The sequence below is a fragment of the Lynx canadensis genome, chromosome D4 (assembly GCF_007474595.2).
Source record: "Lynx canadensis isolate LIC74 chromosome D4, mLynCan4.pri.v2, whole genome shotgun sequence".
Classification (NCBI taxonomy): domain Eukaryota; kingdom Metazoa; phylum Chordata; class Mammalia; order Carnivora; family Felidae; genus Lynx; species Lynx canadensis.
The window spans coordinates 52138426-52155226 of record NC_044315.2 but is presented as its reverse complement, the minus strand read 5'-3'; the positions used below and the strand labels follow the sequence as shown (position 1 = coordinate 52155226).

Here is a 16801-nt window from a genome sequence, read left to right as displayed (position 1 = left end):
AATGCCACCCAATCAATGAAATTATATTTATAAAACTCAATGTAAAAAATTATTGACACCAGCATCCTCCCTAAGGGCAGAATGGGTTATGATTTTTGAGATACTTGTAAGTTAATATCAAACATGAAACAATAATACATAGTATCTGAGACTAAAGTCTAAAATAGAAAGAAAGGAAACCACATGGAAATTCATAAAGTCTACCATTTTAAGTTAATTTATTTTTGGTTCTTTGACCTTTTCTCTGCACAGAATCTGTGTTCCATTTGGTAGGGTTGTTACCTATCTTTAAGGCAGGAACTTCATGGTGCTTTTAAAAGAAAGATTATCTGTAGGCGTTTCTAGTGCTTGGCTTGCCAAGATGGTTGACCTAGTAATAAAAGTCTTGTGAATTACACTCATCATGCATTCAGTCATATAATTTTCTGCATCATCAGGGAGGAAAAATAAGTGTTTTCAGAATGGCTTTTCAAAAAAGTTGTTTCTTTCTACCTAGCATAGTTTTAGCCAGCACAGTTTTGAAATAAAAGGTAATAGGAAGGCTTTGGAATTTCCTTTTTTTAAAGTTTATTTATTTATTTTGAGAGAGAGCAAGAAAGAGAGAGAGAGGGAGAGAGAGAATCCCAAGCACTGATCCAGTGTTTACAGCATGGAGCCCGACAGGAGGCTCGATCTCAGGAACCATTAGATCATGACCTGAAACAAAATCAAGAAACAGATGCTTAACCTACTGAGCCACCCAGGCATTTCTAGAATGTCCTTTATTAAGGCCCTTTAGAGTTAAGATAGTCTCTCATCTATCTGGCTTTATATAAAGATTGAAGAAGAAAAGTGATATTTCCTTTAGAAAAACTTTTCTACCCCCATGGTAGACATGAAACTGTACCACCCGGATACCCCTTCCACATAACATTGCTCAGGTACAGAGTACAGTGTGCAGATGGTTTCCAGGTGTCAGTTCCTTCAGGGTCTACTTTAGCTGCAGTGAGCCACTTCAGCGTGAGGGGGAGCAACTCAAACAGGCTCTACTCAATCCAAAGTTCCCTACTCGATTAGCCAAGTCTTTCCTGGGCACCCCCAATGCAGTTCCTCCCTCTGTCCAACACACTTCCTTCCTCCTTCCTTTCACAGGTCTCAATCAACAATAAACTTATACCCTACTTTATCTTAGAATCTACTTCAGAGGAATCCAGACTGAGGCAATACATATTAAGACTAGTCCAAGAATGTGGGAAATTAAATAGAGTTCTGGATTACTTACTGTCCTAGTAGAGGAGGCCTCCATTACTAGGGGTTTGGGTGGGGAGGGCAAGAACACACAAACTGTCCTTGACACAAATTGGAAGTCCAATTAAGACATGAAGTGGAATGGTATACCAATAGGAGGGGACACACTAATGAGTTTGAGTATTGGGTTATTATTGCTGAAGGCCACTGATGCATTACAGAAGGATAAAGAACAGCTAAAGATGAGTATCAGGCAATTGAAAAACAAATGTGAAAAACATGATTTCCTTGGTTTCATTACAAAGCTCTCATCTTCTACAGCAGAAGGACAGAGGAAGTTAAGGAGCAGGCCCATGATTTAATGGTCTGAGTGACTTAACTACAAAGAAAATTAAATGCAAGGCCAAAGCATGTCTGTTATGCCATAGTCAGGGCCTTAGGTGGGAAAATTTGAGACTGACATCTAGGTGGATGCTCCTGCATGGGATGATGGTATTTGGGTGGATACTCCTATGTATTCTGACTTGCCACCCTACTCTCAAACTTCTGAGCCTAAAGAAGTGCCCTGTTTTTTATCATACACAACCCTCTATAGACATAGACACACAAAAACAGTATCTCCTGTTTCCATGGTAAAGAAAAATGCTGAGGGTTCTATCTTAAAAGCTAATAGGTCACTTTATCAGAACTTGACCTCATCTCTTGTCTTGGTCACTATGCCAATAACTGGGATTAATTTACAATGTAATTTTCCTGGGGCATTGCTAGGTCTGATATGAAGAAAGGAGATTATATCTCAAAGTAGTTGCAAGACCTAACCAGCACATAATGGCAGGAGCCAAGAGAGTAAAGACACAGCCAGATTCTGAAGATGCTTGATAACAGTTATTAGAACATACACTTGGGTAGGAAAGAAATTGGGAGTGCGCTCACAGGACAGCAGATTTAGCACTGGCAAAGAGCAGGTGCTGCAACTTGCTACTAGGATGATACTTAGAAACTTAAAAGAAGTGGTGCCGGCATTGTAGCAAGTAGGAAGGACAGAATTGCTATGGTAAATGGTGAAAGAAGGGATTAAAAGGTTTGGGGAAGTGGCCATTTGGGAATGGGTATGCAATATATGCCCTAAACATCCTCCAGATGATAACATTCCCCAGGAAAGGCCAGAGGACACACTACCTACCAAGACCATAAGGAATGGTGTGGCTTGTGGCTTAAGCACCAGGGGGCAAGGGGTTGCTATTGTAATGACCTGTAAGTTGGGAGTTGCAGCCAATGGGAGCCTGATCTGTAGAAAGCTACCGACATGATGAAAAGAAAACATTCTACCTAAGAGAAAATCGGTGTGTACCTTTCTCTCCAGAAGAAATAAGGATGGGTGACTGAGTAGCTGATGTCAGTCACCCCAATTAAAAAAAAAGTCATGATTCCTTGTCTTATTTTAGAAGAGAACCAGATTTCAGATGTGGAAATCATTGGCTGAAAATGTATCCAAGTTCCGAGGAAGAAGGACATCATGGCAAGTACACCAGTAATGATTTTTATGATACTTTTCAAAGTGATTTATGGCCATTTGCTCAAGTAACTGTAAAGTCTGAAAAAGAGAGATACTCAGAAATTTTGAGAAATGTTTGACACAGTGTCTGAGTTGGCATTGGTAACCAGAACCCTGTCTATCATTAGGGCTCCTATAAGGAAATAAAGGTATCATATACATATAATAAAGGTATCATATACAAACCAAACAGTAAACGAAGTCAGCCTTGTGGTCCCATTGGGTCTACAGACCTACCCGGTAGCATTTCCCTGGTCACCGTATGTGTATTTTGGAGTGACATGTTTGGCAGCTGGTACAAGCCCCACATTGATATTACAGAGAATGGAAGATAATCCCATAAAAGTGAAAATCCCAACAACATCTATGCAAATTTTTTAATGTTTATTTATTTTTGAGAGAGACAGAGTGGGAGTGGGAGAGAGAGGGAGACATAGAATCCGAAGCAGGCTCCAGGCTCCAAGCTGCCAGCAAAGAGCTCTACATGGGGCTTGAACCCATGACCCATGAGATCATGACCTGAGTGGAAGATGGCTGCTTAACCAACTGAGCCACCCAGGGGCCCTTCTTGCAACCTTTAAAGACCCAGTGGTCAGGTGCATGCTGGATTATCTCCTTCACAAGTAGGAGACAGATAATTGCATTTTTCATACCCCACCATCTAAAAAAATTACAATGCATTTTTTCAGATTCTGGTAGCATTTCTCTGTATGTTTCTTCAGATTATGGTAGCAGCATGTTCCACACCTAAGCATATTCCACTAAGAATACTTCTCAGGCCCATATACTGAATAAAGTGAAAAGCTTCCCGCTTTGAAAGAATCCCAGAACAGAAAGGGCTCTGCAGCTGATCCATGTTACAGTGCAAGAAGCTCTGATACTCACGCCACATGATTTTACAGGCCCTATGGTGTTGGAGATATCATGGTTAAAAAAGATGCAATGTACGATATGTGGCAAATCCCAGTGTAAAATTCACAATTCAGGACCCTGGGATTCTGCAACAAGGCCATGCCATTCACCAGACAAAATCATGTTTTCTGAAAAACCCCAAGGGTTCTGGAGCAAGATCATGCTAAATAAGGCAGACAATTATACACCTTAAAAAACAGCCTGTGGAATTCTTGTGGTCTAGAAGAGACAGAACACTTGGCCATGGTCATTAAGTGAGCATGGATCTGGAACTACCCATTCAGAACAGGATCTGTCAGCCAACAAATCATAAGTTTAAGTGGTCTCAGCAGCAATTTGACATAATATAGAAGAGGCACATCCCAAATTGACCATGAAATGGACCAAAGGGCACAAAAAAAGCTGCATAGACAGGAAACCTGGACTACAATGGCATCCATCACTGTTGCACTACTGCCTACCCTTAAGCTTACAACTGTGGTCATATCAGGTTCCCCATATGACCTGCTGAAGGAGAAAAAAGTCCAAACTTGCATCATGAGTATGTTGGCTCAATATATGGGTCCAAGCCCAAATTAAATATTAGTTGCATTATAACCTCACTCAGGATGGCCTTGTAAGATTGCTATGAGGAAAAAGTCTTCTAATGGGCAGAGTTTGGGGCAGTACCACTGGTTATCCACTTTGTGTTGAAAATAAATGACATGAGATTAGAATATTTAAAGACTATGGGGTAATAGTAAATGGACTGGACAACTTATTAGGGTTGACAAAGGGGAAAATGCAAGGTTAGGGATAGGCAGATTTTGTGTAGAGGAATGTGATTAAACATAGGGAAATGGACATAAAGCTTGACAATCTTTATATTACATACTGATGCCACCAGAAAACATTCACCATGGAAAAACTAAATAAGTACCTGTCATTGCCAATGGTTTCTGTCAACAGCCACCTCAAAGTAGATATGATGGGCATTTCATGAAGTTGCCATCATGGCAGATATAGAAGGCTCCATTCAGGCTGATATAGCAAAAGGCAATGGACCGGGTGACTTACAACAGCAAAAAATTATTTCTCACTGTTCTGGAGACTGAAAGTCTGAGATCAGGGTGCCAAGATTGTCAATTGAGAGCTCTCTTCTATGTCACAGACTTCTCATTGTATTTTCACAGAGCAAGTTAATTCTCTGGAGCCTCTTTTATAAGGGCACTGATTCCATTCATGAGATCTCCACCTTCATTATCCAACCACCATTCAAAGACCCCACTTCTAATGCCATAACATTGGGTGTTATATTTTTAAATTATTAATTTTGAGGGGACACAAACATTCAGAAGGTATGCATACACCCAACAATATAGGCTTCCATTTATCAAGGCTTATCTAGCTATTGCCAGAACCTAATGGTCAACCTACTGGCAATAGAAAACAGCTCAGTTCCCACTATGGCACTATTTTTCAAGGACACCAATTGGGCTCCTTGTACACTGGAAGGCCCAGATATTTGCTCTGAAGGAAACAGATACATATTCTGATTTTTTCTCATTTGTCCCAGAACTTAGCACAACTCTGTAAGGTCTTACAAAGTGTATTTATTTTGGCATGGAATCCCACAGCATCTCATCAGACCAGGGAAACATTACAGCAAACAAGGTATAAAAGTGGGTTTGTGACCACAGGATTCACTGGATGTATCATTTACTCCACTCCCCAGAACCTGTTGGCCTGATAGAGCATTGGAATGGCTATGAAGGTAGAGATGAAGAGCCATTATTCTTTAAGGATAAAGTATCTTCCCCCACAAGGCATTGAAAGAAAGAACTGCATATGGCATGATGTCACCAAACAGAATGAATATATAAGCCCAGAAATCAAGTGATAGAAGTATGAGTGGTCTCACTTACCTTCTACTCCCAATAACTCACTGGTGGACTTTGTGCTCTCTGTAACTGTAATTCACACTATGAAGGGTTAAAAATCCCACACTACAAAGAGAGCACACTTTCACCAGCAAATACAGCAAGAGCCCCATTGATTATAAACTAGGTGCTCTGATTCTGTCAATACATTTATTTCTATCAGAGTCTGAAAAGAAGCATACATATTGATCTCTCTGTTTCCAAAGACCACCACTTTCTTCTCAGGAAGAGAAGCTCACAGAAATCCTGGAGAAGCTGTGCTCTGGATGTATATGAAGAAGTGGAACTTAGCACCAGTGAGGAGTATGGTAGATATCAGGGACAACTACCAAAATTCCTATTCAAGGAAGGGCTTGCTGTCCAGCTATAAGGAGACAGTCAATAGGCAGACACCAGCTGTCATCTCCTTCAAGGTCTGCCTCTGCTAGAGAAGACATTTGAGGTCACACCATTTTCACTAGTAGCCGTCTGGTAACTAAGCTAGGTGGATATATAAAGACCTAGCAATTCTGACACACTTCTCATATTTCTCCATCAGGACTCTCCATCAAAGCCAGGGCTTTGTCAGAGCTGCTTCACAATTCAACTGCTCCCTTGGTCCATTTCTTCTTTCTCTCCCTTCTTTCACAGGCAATGATAACCTAATAGATATATAGCACCCCAAACTCTGTCTCAGCTTCTGCTTACCAAGATTCAATCTTCAAAATGCCAACCCCAATCCTCCATTTCTGGTAACTAGCATTACCATTCTTCCATTTGCTGACTCATCATTTCCCAAAATATCATCCTAAGAAATAATATCTTATCAAGATATTAACTTTCATTCTACCATAGTAGAAACGCATGATCAAATGCTGGGTAAGACTAAGTTAAATGTTTTCTTACTGCATGACCAGACCAGACAGTTTAACCTGCAAAGGAACTTATCAGGAAAAAAAAAAAAAAAAAAAAAAAAAAAAATATATATATATATATATATATATATATATATATATATATTTTCCATCTTGCGAATCCCTAAGACATCAATCTCCCACCCATTGCCAATAATAAAATCTCTGGAAAATAAGTAGTCATGTGGTGACCTTTTTCATATATTTTTCCAGGAGCAGAAATAAGACATCATAAGTACTGTAAATCATCAAACATAAAATTAAAAACACCATTTGTAACAAGAGTTATAAGGTTCCTTATGGCAGCTGTGATTTTTTACCCTTTGGAAACTGAACAGAGAGATCAATGAGCATACAGAAAGTTTGAAGGATACATGAAAGTTTAGTTTTTCACAATTTTTAATATCATCTATCTTCATTAATATTATTAGATAATTTTTGAAACATGTTTGAGATATTTAATCAAATCTAATTTACTCAAGGATTTTAAAATCACATCTTAAAAAATAAAATCATGTTTGAGAATGTGCGTAACAGTAATTTTTCGGTGGAAGATTACCATTTTTCGTATGCTCATTAAAAAAATGGAAATGAGATAATTTGTATGTTACTTTTTTCTCAAGTGAAATTGACCTCTCCTTTAGCTTTAAAAGAATATAAGATAGAAATTTTTACTTAAAAAAATCTAGCTCTTTGTATACATTTTTCTGCCAAAATAGTCTTGGTTGACTAAATGATTAGTCTAAACCAATTACATTCCCCTTGCCACTATATATTTAGAAAAGGGCATGCAATGGGGGCATCTGGGTTGCTCAGTTGCTTAAGCGTCTTGATCTCAGGGGCCTGAGGTCAAACTCTGCATTGGGCCCTGCATTGAGCTCCACCCTGGGCATGAAGCCTACTTAAAAACAAAACAAACGAAACTAAACGATAGTACATGTAACCAAATCTAGGACAATGAGAAGTGAGAGAAGTTATCTGTGAATCTTCTGTGAGTAGGTTCCTGCTGCTTAGAAGTCACAAGAAAGGATGAACACCTCCTTCCAATGGACACTGCCAACTCTATATACAATGCCTGGAAGTTCTAGAGTTGTCTTTCCACTAATTAGCGTGAGTATAAAGTCAAGACCTGGAGGGTAGAGCCAAGAGAAACTGAGCCACAGCCTACCTCTGTCACACCTTGATTCCATCCTGCACTTCGACTTGCTTTTATGTGAGATAAAACTTATTAAGATTGTTTGCATTGTTTTAAATTACATGAAGTGTACAACATCCTTACTTATAGAAGATTTCTAATTCCTCTAGAAAAAAAATCATAATAACCAAACGCTATTTAATTTCCCACTATGGGGATCCTGGTAAGATGGCGGCGTAGGAGGACGCTGGGCTCACCGCGCATCCTGCTGATCACTTAGATTCCATCTACACCTGCCTAAATAACCCAGAAAACCACCGGAAGACTAGCAGAACGGAGTCTCCAGAGCCAAGCGCAAGCGAGAGGCCCACGGAAGAGGGTAGGAAGGGCAGAGAGGCGGTGCGCGCTCCACGGACTGGAGGGAGGGAGACGGGGCGGAGGGGCGGCCCTCCGGCAAAGCAGAACCCCCGAGTCTGGCTTGCAAAGCGGAGGGGCCGATGGAGTGTGTTCCGACAGCAAGCAGTGTTATGCCCAGAATTCGTGATCCCCAAAGACCACTAGGGAGCCGAGTCCGATGCAAAAGCAAAAGAGCCTTTATTCGAGCTAGCTCGAGCTCAATCCCCTACCTGCACCGACGCAACGGTGAGATACCAGGGAGAGAGAGCGAGTTTCAAAAGCACAAAGGTTTTATAGGGGTCTAGGGGCAGTTGGTGAGGTAATGGCTGTGGCCTCAGCCGATTGGCTGGGGAAGGGTCGTGGCCTCAGCCGATTGGCTGGGGAAGGGTCGGAGTCCTGTTACGCAGGTCGCTGGGCGTGTTTTGATCAGGAAGTTTGAACGGGTGAGCGGGAGGTTACTCAAGGGGAGGAGGCGCGGTCTGAGGTTTCTGCGATTTTCCCGGGAAAGGGGTCATGTCCGGGACATAGTCACTCAAGGTGGAGGACACAGAACAAGATGGAGTCGGCTGGCATATGCTCGCCCTTTCATTCCCCCCTTGTCATGTAGCTTATGGACCCAATCATGGGACCGGCTGCATTTATGGTGACAAGGGGAACAGAGTTTGAAGGTTTACGCTAAGTTCTGGGAAGCATGCGTCCCTGGGGTGGCTCTGGGAGGTCTGATTAAGTATTGTCACCGAGCTGGTGTCTATGATCTGCCAGGTGATGTTTTGGGGGGCGTGGGGACTCCCAGCAGCATGAGCAATGACAAGCAGAGTTAACAGAGTTACCAATATTAGGTGGGTCGAATGCGCTGTAGCTTGAGCTTGAGCGGGTTGTGTTGGTCCCGACTGATGGCCCATCGCGTGACGAAGTCCTTCTGGATCGAGGAGGGGTCTGCTGGCCGAACATGGGTGTGATGGACCCAGGTCGCGATGCCATCTACTTTGAGAGCGGTGGGGGTTGTCAGCACCACGATGTAGGGTCCCTTCTAGAGCGGCTCGAGGGTCTCTCAGTGGTGCCTCTTGACATAGACCCAGTCTCCCAGCCTGTACTGATGAGGTGTCAGGGTAGGGCCAGCCTAGTAGATGGCACGGAGGCGCGGCCAAATGTCCTCATGCGCCCTCTGGAGCCCTCTCAAGGAAAGAAAAAGTTCTTGATCTTTAAACTCAGCAATAAGTTCAGCTCGAAGGCTGGGAATAACAGGGGGTGGCCTGCCAAACATGATCTCGTAGGGAGTAAAACCCAGAGTGTAAGGAGTGTTTCTAACCTGGTAAAGGGCGTACGGTAGGAGAGTCACCCAGTCCCCGCCAGTCTCCATGGTTAATTTGGTAAGGGTCTCTTTTAGGGTTCTATTCATTCTTTCTACCTGTCCTGAGCTCTGGGGCCTATAAGCACAATGTAATTTCCAGTTTGCCCCCACCGCCTTGGCTACTGCCTGTGTTACCTGCGAGATAAAAGTTGGTCCATTGTCTGATCCTACCATGGCAGGAAAACCATACCTGGGTAAGATGTCTTCTAGTAGCTTCTTAGCCACCGTCTGAGCCGTTTCATGCTTGGTTGGGTATGCCTCCACCCAGCCAGAGAAGGTGTCTGTAAATACTAAAAGATATTTATAACCATACTTTCCTGGTTTGACTTCAGTGAAGTCGACTTCCCATTGGGCTCCCGGGCTGGTGCCTCTGAGCCTGGTTCCTTTTTTATTTGATGTGGCTCTCGCGTTGGTGAGTTGGCAGGTCTTGCAGGCAGATACAACTTGCTCTATTTTGGTGTCCTGTTGGTGAATCTTGATTCCGGCATGTCGGATTAAGTCTTTTAATTTTCGGGCCCCCATGTGAGTAGACCGATGCATGTGCTCTAATATTGAGACTCCGAGCTGGTCTGGCAGCACGAGCTCCTTCTTAGGTGTATACCACCATCCCTTTATCTCCTGGGCCATGGGGAGTTTCTTGATCTGCTGTAACTCCTCCTGGGATTACTTGGGCTGGTCTGGTAAAACTGGGTCTCCTGGGTCTGGTAGTTTTATGGTCATGGTGGGGACTGGAGTAAGGGCTACTGTCTTGGCTGCCTGGTCAGCCTTTCGATTACCTCTAGCTACTGGGTTATCAGCTTTTTGGTGCCCTTGGCAGTGGATAATGGCTAGCTTGGCAGGAAGCCATAAGGCCGTAAGCAGGTTAAGTATCTCCTGCTTATTTTTTATAGTCCGTCCTTCTGCTGTCAGTAACCCCCTCTCCTGATAAATTGCCCCATGAATATGAGCTGTGGCAAATGCAAAACGGCTGTCTGTGTAGATGTTAAGCTGTTTTCCAGCTCCCAGCGTCAGCGCCTTGGTGAGGGCTATGAGCTCTGCTCGCTGGGCTGACGTTCCGGAGGGTAGAGCCTCCGCCCATACGGTGTCTGTTTCGGTGACCACCGCTGCACCCGCATACCTGTGTCCGTCTTGCACAAAACTGCTGCCATCAGTGAACCAAGTAGCCTCGGCATCGGGGAGGGGCCAGTCGGTCAGTTCCATCTGGAATCCATGTACTTGTTCCAGGATTCCCGCAGTCATGTAGTGGAGCACCTAGGTCAGGGTCGGGCAGCAGGGTTGCAGGATTGAGGGCTGCACTGGGGTGGAACCGCACTCGTGGAGGGTTGAGTAGGAGGCTCTGGTAATGAGTCATACGTGTATTGCTCATCCATCTATCCGGAGGCTGTTTCAGGACCCCTTCAATGGCGTGTGGGGTCGTGATCCAGATCTCCTGTCCTAGGGTCAGTTTGTCTGCATCCTTGACTAGGAGTGCTGTCGCCGCAATAATTCTTAGGCATGGCGGCCAGCCGGCAGCCACTGGGTCTAGTTTCTTAGACAGGTAAGCCACTGGGCTGTTCCAGGGGCCTAAGGCTTGAGTTAGAACCCCTTTTGCTATTCCCTTATGTTCGTCTACAAAGAGGTGGAAGGGTTTCGTAATGTCTGGTAGGCCCAGGGCTGGGGCACTTAAGAGGGCCTTTTTTTTAACTGATTAAAGGCAATTTCTTCTTTTTCAGTCCATTTAAATGTTTTCCCCTCTTTGGTAGCTTCATATAAGGGCTTGGCAATCTCAGCAAAACCTGGAACCCAGAGGCGGCAGTAGCCGGCTGATCCTAGGAATTCCCTCACTTCTCTTCAGGAGGTGGGATAGGGGTCTTTAGGACAGTTTCTTTTCTGGCATCTGATAACCGCCGCTGTCCGCCCTCCAGGATATATCCCAGGTAACTTACCCTCTCCCTGCATATCTGAGCCTTCTTCGCGGATGCCCAGTACCCTAAGGTCCCCAGGGTAGCCAGCAGGTCCTGGGTCCCTCGCTCACAGTCTTTGGCCGTGTCAGCAGCAATCAGGATGTCATCTACGTACTGTAGGAGGGTGAGGCCAGGGTGCTCCCTTCTGTACTCACCCAGGTCCTCATGTAGTGCCTCATCGAAGATGGTGGGTGAATTTTTGAATCCCTGAGGTAGCCGTGTCCAGGTGAGTTGCCCACTGTAGCCCTCCTCCGGATCATGCCACTCGAAGGCGAACAAGGGTTGGCTCTGGGGTGCCAGCGGCAGACTGAAGAAGGCATCCTTTAAATCTAGTACATTATACCAGACCCTGGAGGGTGCCAAGGAGCTCAAGAGAGTATATGGGTTGGGAACAGTTGGGTGTATGTCCGCGACCCTCTTATTTACTTCCCGGAGGTCTTGTACCGGTCGGTAGTCATTTGTGTGAGGCTTTTTGACTGGCAGTAGGGGGCTGTTCCAGGCAGACTGGCAAGGAACTAGTACCCCTAGGCTTCGTAGTCTCCGGATGTGTGGCTGGATCCCCTTCCGGGCCTCCTGAGACATGGGGTATTGTTTGATCCTTACCAGACTCTCTCCTGGCTTGAGCTCTACCAGGACTGGGGTCCTGTGAGCAGCTAGTCCCATCCCCCCTGTCTCTGCCCAAACTGAGGGGAATTCTTGTAGCCATCTGTCTATATTATCCTCTCTCGGGAGCGCCTCCTGGTGGAGGCGGTATTCATCTTCCAGTTTCATGGTCAGTACCTGGATGGGGTGGCCCTTGCCATCGGTGACCTGAGGCCCCCCTTGTCTGAAAGTTATCTGAGCTCCAATCTTGGTCAGTAAGTCCCGTCCTAACAGCGGGTAGGGGCATTCTGGTATTACCATAAAGGAATGGGATACCCGGCCTGTTCCCAAATCTACTGTTCTTTGGGTAGTCCATGAATACTGGCTCATACCAGTTGCCCCTTGTACCCAGGACTTCCTGCTGGCTAGTTTTCCTTGTGGGGTGCAGAGGACCGAATGTTGTGCTCCGGTGTCGACAAGGAAGTCAACAGGGGTCCCCTCCACTTTAAGAGTTACCCTGGGTTCGGGGAGAGGGTCTGAACCCCGACTCCCCTAATCACTTAGTTCATCTAGCTCTAGGACTTTTACTCGATCAGTCTTGCTTCCCTTCCCGCCGGCCCTTTTTGGACAATCTCGGGCCCAATGCCCTATCCCCTTGCAGTATGCGCACTGATCCTTCTGCAGCCTCTGCTTCCCCCCCTTGGTGGTTCCTTTACCTTTTCTTGCGTCGTCTGCCAGCTGCCAGAGATGGTGGTCTCGTTCCTCGGGGAAGTCAGCAATGGTAGCTAGTAGTATTCTGGCCAGGTCTTGAGTCTGCTTACTGCTGGCAGCTGCCATGGCACGAGCCTGCTTGTCCTCAGGAGGCTCCCGGTTATTATATACCTTTTCGGCTACCACCAGTAAGTCCTGCAGACTTTTTTCTCCTAGTCTATCTATTCTCTGTAATTTTCTCCTAATGTCTATGGCCGATTGGTTTACAAAGGCCATGATAACAGCTGCCTTGCTTTCCGGAGCCTCTGGATCCATGGGGGTATAGGTACGGAATGCCTCCATGATCCATTCTAAAAAGGCAGCCAGAGATTCATCTTTTCCCTGTTGTACATTTCCTACCTTGGCCAAATTGGTTGGCTTTCTAGCAGCCATTCGGAGACCCCCCATTAGAGTCTGGTGGTAGACCCAGAGCCTCTCCTTACCTTCTGCCGTGTTGAAATCCCACTGGGGCCGAGTTAAGGGGAAGGAGGCATCTATCTGAGCCTGGTTGGTGGTGGGATTCCAGTCTGCACCCAGAACTAGTTTTCAGGCCTCATTGAGGATTCTTTCTCTTTCTTCAGTCCTGAACAGGACCTGCAAAAGCTGCTGGCAATCGTCCCACGTGGGCTGATGGGTAAAAAGAACAGAGTCTAATAAATCAATAAGCCCTGCCAGTTTCTCGGGAAACTTAGGATTCTGAGCTTTCCAATTGTAGAGGTCACTAGTGGCGAAAGGCCAATAGTGATGGGGCTGATTCCCCTCCGCGTCTGGGGGTCCGGTGGCTTGCAGGGGCAGAATAATGGAGTCGGCGGCAGAGGCAGATTGCTCCCTCTTAGCCCTTTGTCTGGTAAAGGGCGGGCTTCCCACTGGAGTGATTCCGCCTCCCGCTCTCGGAGCAGCATCTGCCTCCCCCGGAGGGGGAGGATGGTGTTCTTCCGGCATCCTAGAGGGGTTATACGGGGGAGGAAAAATTAATTCTTCTTCAGTACCCCCCTGTAAGACAGGGTAGAGGGGTGCTGAAGGCTGGATAAGACTTTTCTTCTTCTTTGTCCCCTGCAAAGCAAGAATGGGTTTTGGCTCCGGAGGGAGCGGGGCTAGGAAGGGGTTAAGCAAAGAGGGTGGGTAGAGGGGTAGTCTGAGCCTGCCCCATAACGTCCATCCAGTAAGTCCACAGAGCAAAAGAGAGAAACACAAAAACAGACAAACAGAGGGCCCCTAGAAAGTCTTCCAACTCCATGGAAGCAAAACTGAAAGCTAGCTTAGACCTTTGAGGGGATTCCACGTCCCTCCAAAGACGACGGCCTCACGCCGACCAGTGGGAGTGACCCGCCTTGTCTCAGACCTTTGAGGGGATTCCACGTCCCTCCAGAAGGGAGAATCGGAATGTCTTTCGAAACTCCCGGCCCGTGGTCCTCCTGTGCGTCCGCTTAGACCGCGTTGGGCACTACCAGAATTCCAGAAATAAGCTCACACAGAAAAGACAGAACAAACAGACAGACACTAACCGTGGCCAGTCAGGCTCTCCGGGTCGGGGGTCCCTCGGGGGTCTTGGGGATCCCAGCCGAGCCCCCAAATGTTATGCCCAGAATTCGTGATCCCCAAAGACCACTAGGGAGCCGAATCCGATGCAAAAGCAAAAGAGCCTTTATTCGAGCTAGCTCGAGCTCAATCCCCTACCTGCACCGACGCAGCGGTGAGATACCAGGGAGAGAGAGCGAGTTTCAAAAGCACAAAGGTTTTATAGGGGTCTAGGGGCAGTTGGTGAGGTAATGGCTGTGGCCTCAGCCGATTGGCTGGGGAAGGGTCGTGGCCTCAGCCGATTGGCTGGGGAAGGGTCGGAGTCCTGTTACGCAGGTCGCTGGGCGTGTTTTGATCAGGAAGTTTGAACGGGTGAGCGGGAGGTTACTCAAGGGGAGGAGGCGCGGTCTGAGGTTTCTGCGATTTTCCCGGGAAAGGGGTCATGTCCGGGACATAGTCACTCAAGGTGGAGGACACAGAACAAGATGGAGTCGGCTGGCATAGGCTCGCCCTTTCAAGCAGGATGTGACATCTGGAAGGTTATAAGCTAACATTTCTGCTCCAAGAATGGGAGGGCTGGAGGACAACACGAGGGAGAGTTGTTGAGCCCTGGACAACAGAGCTCAGCTTGGCGGGGAACAAAGGCGCTCGCCAGTGCCATCTCCCTTGCCCATCCCCCAGCCAAAATCCCAAAGGGAACCGGTTCCTGCCAGGGAGCTTGCTTGCACCGCACAAACACCCAAGGCTGTGCTTCTGCGGATCCATCCCTCCTGTGGGTCTGACTCCCTCCTGGTGCTGCAGGGCCCCTCCCAAAGCGGATCTCCAAAGGAAAAGAGAGCTGAGCCTACCCCTCCCACCCCTGTGCACCTTGCCGATCCACCCCAGCTAATACGCCAGATCCCCAGCACCACAAGCCTGGCAGTGTGCAAGTAGCCCAGATGGGCCACACCACCCCACAGTGAATCCCGCCCCTAGGAGAGGGGAAGAGAAGACACACACCAGTCTGACTGTGGCCCCAGCGGTGGGCTGGGGGCAGACATCAGGTCTGACTGCGGCCCCTCCCACCAACGCAAAGTTATTCAAGACAGCACAGGGGAAGTGCCCTGCAGTCCCGCTCCAGGGACTATCCAAAATGACGAAACGGAAGAATTCCCCTCAGAAAAATGTCCAGGAAATAACAACAGCTAGTGAACTGATCAAAAATGATTTAAACAGTATAACAGAAAGTAAATTTAGAATAATAGTCATAAAATTAATTGCTGGGCTTGAAAACAGTACAAAGGACAGCAGAGAATCCCTTGCTACAGAGATCAAGGGACTAAGGAACAGCCAGGAGGAGCTAAAAAATGCTATCATTGAACTGCAAAATAAAATCGAGACAACTACAGCTTGGATTGAAGAGGCAGAGGAGAGAATAGGTGAACTAGAAGATAAAATTATGGAAAAAGAAGAAGCTGAGAAAAAGAGAGATAAAAAAAATCCAGGAGTATGAGAAGAAAATTAGAGAACTCAGTGATGCACTAAAGAAAAATAATCTACGCATAAGTCGTATTCCAGAGGAGGAAGAGAGAGGGAAAGGTGCTGAAGGTGTACTTGAAGAAATAATAGCTGAGATCTTCCCGGATCTGGGGAAAGAAAAAGGCATTGAAATCCAAGAGGCACAGAGAATTCCCTTCAGACCCAACTTGAATTGATCTTTTGCATGACATATCATAGTGAAACTGGCAAAATACAAGGATAAAGAGAAAATTCTAAAAGCAGCTAGAGATAAACGTGCTCTAACATATAAAGGGAGACCTATAAGACTTGTGACTGATCTCTCTTCTGAAACTTGGCAGGCCAGAAAGGAATGGCAGGAGATCTTCAATGTGATGAACAGAAAAAATATGCAGCCGAGAATCCTTTATCCAGCAAGTCTGTCATTTAGAATAGAAGGAGAGATAAAGGTCTTCCCAAACAAACAAAAACTGAAGAAATTCGTCACCACTAAACCAGCCCTACAAGAGATCCTAAGGGGGATCCTGTGAGACAAAGTACCTAAGACATTGCTACAAGCATGAAACCTATGGACATCACAATGACTCTAAACCCATATCTTTCTATAATAACACTGAATGTAAATGGATTAAATGCGCCAACCAAAAGACATAGGGTATCAGAATGGATAAAAAAACAAGACCCATCTATTTGCTGTCTACAAGAGACTCATTTTACCTGAGTACACTTTCAGATTGAAAGTGAGGGAATGGAGAACTATTTATCATGCCACTGGAAGTTAAAAGAAAGCTGGAATAGCCATACTTACATCAAACAAACTGGACTTTAAATTAAAGGCTGTAACAAGAGATGTAGAAGGGCATTATATAATAATTACAGGGTCTATCCATCAGGAAAAGCTAACAATTATAAATGTCTATGCACCGAATACAGGAATATTCTTCATAAGTATACAAGAATTGAAATCATACCATGCATACTTTCAGACCACAATGCTATGAAGCTTGAAATCAACCACAGGAAAAAGTCTGGAAAACCTCCAAAAGCATGGAGGTTAAAGAACACCCTACTTAAGAATGAATGGGTCAACCAGGCAATGAGAAGAAATTAAAAAATATATGAA

The 16801-nt window shown here is 45.7% G+C and overlaps 1 pseudogene; it reads right to left on the bottom strand.

Annotated features, from left to right (window-relative positions):
• Window positions 1-8872: 8872 nt before the first annotated feature.
• On the bottom strand, window positions 8873-13398 carry LOC115499097 (annotated as a pseudogene).
• Between the last annotated feature and the right edge of the window lie 3403 nt (window positions 13399-16801).